Below are 5,475 nucleotides of genomic sequence, written 5' to 3' on the forward strand. Positions count from 1 at the left end.
CTAGGATGGTTCTGTGTGATCCTACAGAATTCAACTGGTCGGGTCTGAAAGCAGAACAGCAGCGTGGAAACAATATCAAACAGCCATCAACGCTACAAAGGAGCTTTTTGTTCCCAGTGTGATTCTGACCAAGTCAACTTGCATGTGTTTTCATTGATGGCCAAAGCATTGGGAGCTGCATGCAGCGATCTGGCATCATCACAGCTCCATGGTGAGTTTGAGTCCCTCAGTGAAAATAAATACGCTGGGGCGTGCTGCTTCACAGTGAGTTGCAGCTCCTGGTTGTTTTTGTTTTTTGGAGGTTCTTTGAAACGCCTGCCAGCGACAGGTCAGCGTAGTTCAGTTGCCAAACTCTGATTTCCATTTGAACCTTGCAAAAATACCCTCCAAGCAGGTTATGACTGATTCTGGTAAAGGAAGTCCGTAGAATCGGAATCTGGATGATGCCAAGCTTGCATCATTGAGGGTTTTGGGAAATTCAAGATGGCGTCCAAGATGGCCGTCGAAAACACCAAAATCTATAATTGTAAACCGACTATGTTGTGTAACATATCAAATATAAGGTTCTCAAGGTCAAGGAATTCATTTACGATAAAAAAACAAGTTGTATGAATCACATACGATGGGATTGTTTGACTTCCTGGTTTGAAATTGTGCTGTGTTGCCATATAAATGTCATTTACTCAATAAAGTAAGTTTGTAGTGTTGTAAAACATACCATGTGTAACAAAATTGTTTGTGACTGAAGATAACTCAATAAAATGATTACCTACAACCTTGTGGTCATTACAAATTAATTCCTTGACCTCGCAAACCCTATATTTGATATGTTACACTACATATTCGGTTTATAATTGACCAAATTAGGACCAATTATAGATTTTTGCTGTTTTTGGTGGCCATCTTGGACGCCATCTTGCATTTCTCAAAATTCTCAATGATTAAAATGATGCCAGTTTGGCATCCTTCAAATTCCGATTACATGAAACTTCCAGAATCTTTTAAAACGTACTTAAGTACGAGTAAAATGACTTATTTAGAAATATATTTTAAAAAGCACAAGTATCCATAAAAGCTATTGAATTACAGTCACATGCTTGTAAGGTTCCTTTCACCTCTGGTATCAGGAACCAATCATCAGTCTGTTCTTTAACGTGTCACTGGGAACCATTGGTCATTCATTCGTCACAGAGCAGGACTTTTGTTAAAGTCCAGACTCTCACTGGAGAACATCTGTGAAACGTTGCACCGCCTGACAACGTCTTGACAAATAAGCACTTGAGCAGAGCTAAAGCATGGCACAGACCTCTGTCCCTTTATTTGAAAAATTGCTCAACTGTAAAAACAAACATTAGTATCGTATCGTACACCTGTAACCAGGGTGGAATGGGACCAAAATTCCACCCTGGCAATTTCTGTCCAGATCAGCCACTAAATTATTCCATTTTACTAATTTCCTTTGTCCAATTTTTGCCCCATTTCCAAAAAGTTCTGACACCTTTTTTTAAACTTGAGCTACCTTTTGCTAATAAATATCCCTTTTTTGTCACTTTTCTCGAATCTGTATACTTTCTTTAATTGTCTTTGGCCACTTTTCATCCAAATAAGCTAAATTTTGTCCAATGAATCCCACTTCTTTCCTTTTTTCCCTACATTTTGCCTATTTTTGTTTCACATTTTTGCCCTTTTTCACTATTTTGACCATTTAAGCTACCCTTTGCCATTACATACCATCTGGTTCCTCTTTATTTGCCCATTTTTGGCAACTCTTGACTGTTTTTGGCACATTTTAGTCACTTTTCATTCCTTTCTTGCCACTTTTTTGTTACCATGTCTGCCTCTACTTGCTCGTCAAAAAAAAAAACAAAAAAAAAAAAAACAAAGCGAACCGGCCCACTTTGGGTCGTCAGCCCACAGGGACGATGTCCGGTCTGCCAGATGGCCAGTCCACCCCTGCCTGTAAATATTACAGTCCTTTGATGTTTCACGCTTAATTTATGATCTTTTGACAATACGAACTATGTTGTTTTGCTGCTTGTTGTTGTCACAATGCCTAGCGCTGTTCCAGTGGAACAGGACTATTGGATTACCAGCAGCTTGACTAAAGTTTTCCCTAAAGTTTTTCATTGCACTTTGTTTGCTTAAAGCAGAGCAGGAGTAGCTTTGATGACACACACACACACACACACACACACACACACACACACACACACACACACACACACACACACACACAACGCTTGTATAGCAGGCAGTCAGCGACTGTCCAAGAAACAAATCCCAACTGCACTTTGCATGACTCAAAGTTCTCCCTGGTATTCGGTGAAAACACAGGACTGTGATATAAACGACTTATATTAATAGCACCTGAATATCTTTCAGTGTACTTGCTTTGATTTTCTGCCACTGCTAAAAGTTTTGTAGTGTTTGCTTTACAAACACAGTAAATATTTATTTAATTGGGGTGACTGGGGAGGACTGTGAACTGTTTTCGATATTTACTGAACCTTCAGGTATTCCCTTTCCCTGAGCTCTAATGTTCCTCACAGTGGTGGCTTATGAACAGCTTCCGCTCAAGCTCATTACGGAGGAAGAAACTTCACAGTGCAGGTTTATTTCTGCCAGCAGCAGGTCTGCAAAGTCACTAAAATACAAGAACAGTAATGGTTGAAGAAGAACATCAGTATCAAGATGGGCAACAATGTCAAGAGTATAGCAAAGAGAAGAAGAGTCCCTCACATGACACAATCAATAGATCCAACTTGATTTATGAAGAGTTTTTGTACAAATATTGTAGCGATACAAAACACTTTACAGGATGAAAACAAAAACTAACTAGAATATTTGTATTTCCTGAACAAAATGCAAGTGAGGATGCAGCTGCTACCTCGAGTCACACTGCATTAGCTTAGCATTGCATTAGCTTAGCATTAGCCTAGCATAAGCTAGCATAAGCTAGCATTAGCATGAGCTAGCATTAACATTAACCTAACATTAACATAGCATTAGTATTAATTGGCATTACCATTAGCTAGAATTAACTTTTACTCACATTTGCATTAGCTAACATTAGTATTAGATAGTATCAACATAATTGGCTAGCATTAGCAATAGCTAGCATTATTTATCATTAGCATTAGAATAATATTAGCTAGCATTAGCATTAACCTAGCGTTTACATTAGCTTAGCGTCAGCACTAACCTAGCATTAGCATTACCCTAGCAATAGCATTAGCTAAGCATTAACATAGCAATAGCTCGATATTAGCAATAAGGTTGGAAAAAGGTTGAAAAGTGTTGAACGTGATAAAGGTTGAATGGTTTATAATTTGTTTGCAAAGATTGTAAGATAAAAACTACAGTAGCTCTACTCTAGTTTAATCTGCTTTTAACATGGGATCAGAGTTAAAAATAGAAAATCAAAAAGTTTAAAAGTTACAACGTATGAGCATAAATCTTTCTGAACGTTGTGATAGCTCATTTGGATAACAATAATACACACATTTGTAGAAAAACCTACAAGCAGACCCACAGAAGTGCCAAAGTCTGTGACCCGAAAAAATCTGTGACGCTGTGGCGTCTCAGCGGTAGAGAAGAAGAGTGCTACGTAAACCTCTTCGTAGCTATTAAGGAGCTATTTATTCCCCCTTAAACATGATGCTCCGGTGGGTGAAGCAAATGCAGACTGGAGTAGAATTACAAACGTAAATGTCCGCCGCAGGGGTTGGAACTGTCGCCACCTGCAGTCACAGATTTTTTCGCTGATGTTTTCCAGATCTGCTTAATACACAGACATGTTACCACTACAGCTAACATTAGCATGTATATTAGCCGTAGTATCTGCCTACCAGCTGCAGTTTGAGCACAAACCAGGAAGAAGCGAGAAACGCTTGATATTGTGCTGCTTTGCCGTGCAAGGGTACTAGGACCTTTGTTTGCTGTGTTGCGCCGCCATCTTGGGTAAAAGTCAGATACTGCGACTAGGCGACGTCACTAGGACAGAGTCGCGAGACAACACTAAAGTCAACTAGTCAACTTTAGTGTTCAACCTCTACCACCAACTGTACATGTTTTACTTTATTACTTTAAAGCTCTTCATCAACCTCAAAGTACCTAAAAAGAACCAAGAACGATCCTCAAGGGCAGAGAGAATATGAACTGAATCATTTCTTTCTGCCCGCTTCTCAGCTGCTCAGAAAGGAGTATAATCGACTTGTCGTGGGTAGCGAGACCAGACACTTCTGAAACAGATGTCTCGAGTCAAGAACTCAAGAAATGATCCCTGAAAGTATAGTCTTATAAAAAGCCTCTGCTGCCACCCGCCTGAGCGTTGTGGTCACAGACCAGAGATACCTCAAAACCTTGAGTCCGAATGCCCCAAGAAACCTCACCAATGTAGATGTTCAAGCTGGCAATAACTCCTGATGCATCTGCTTTGGTACAATGTCATGAACAAAAGCTGGAGAATGTAGAGCAGACCTCAAAACTCGTTGGGTTTTTACCTTATCTTTTGTTGTGTTTCTCTGAGCTTTTCAAGTAACTGTGTTTGGATTTCTCTGAGCTCCAGGCAACAAGTTGGCTCATACAACACGACTGAATGATTGAAAGGGAAGGCTACAATGGTTAAGGCTTATTCTAAAGCACTTTAATACAGGCCTTTAACTGTAGTAAAACTGTGACTAAAAACAACATAAAGCTTCTCCTTTAGTTCGTCATTGGACGACGCCCTTAACCCTTCTTTCCAACACTTCTCACACGTGAATATTATTAGAAATCAACTGTTCTTATCATTGTCGAGTTTGTTGCTTCTCATTAATGTTGACATTTCTTTAATCCAATCGAATCCCTGGAAACGGATCATAATTCCTTTTTAATCAACAGGTCTTCACCCTTCCCAAGTCAACAGTGACAGGATTATCATTTAGAGAAACACATCTGCAGCCAATTCCAGATGCTTGATGTTTTGGGAATGACCCTGTGAGATAATAACAGAGATAAAAACCCTCATGACTGAAGTCTTCTTCCAACATAATCCTCTAAGATCTCAGCTCAGGAGTGCTTAGATGTATCGTATATCCGCTAATCATTTTCTAAATTGTTTACTAAAAACACTCCTGGTATGGTAGATAGCAGGGGCCAAAGAGAGCAAGAGTTTCAACTATTAGAGAAAATGTATTTTACTTTGAAAAGACACAGAGGTCTTGGGGTTTGACAGCGGAGGCAATTAGTGTGCTGGCTCCTTTGGTTCACGGACATAAAAACCTGCCTTGTATCAAATATCTTTAGGAGAACAGCAAAAAATTACAATGAATTCCTGCAGGGCGAGCACATTCAACCAATAAACAAAGCATGACTGGAAACATATCCTCATGCTGGAGTCATGGGAGTGCAATGATGACGAGGAGTCGGAAAAAATTCATTAGGGTTTTTTTTTTTTCCTGTCAGAAGCGTTTGGTTGGGAGACTTTTCAGGTCT

At 39.5% G+C, this 5,475-nt stretch overlaps 1 non-coding gene across 1 annotated transcript; it reads right to left on the bottom strand.

The window, feature by feature from the left end:
* Window positions 1-4,079: 4,079 nt before the first annotated feature.
* Window positions 4,080-4,298, bottom strand: LOC114471685 (small nucleolar RNA U3). Its single transcript, XR_003675009.1, has one exon. It is a non-coding gene; the product is annotated as a small nucleolar RNA U3 (small nucleolar RNA).
* Window positions 4,299-5,475: the final 1,177 nt, after the last annotated feature.

This window comes from Gouania willdenowi, chromosome 10 (assembly GCF_900634775.1).
Source record: "Gouania willdenowi chromosome 10, fGouWil2.1, whole genome shotgun sequence".
NCBI lineage: Eukaryota > Metazoa > Chordata > Actinopteri > Blenniiformes > Gobiesocidae > Gouania > Gouania willdenowi.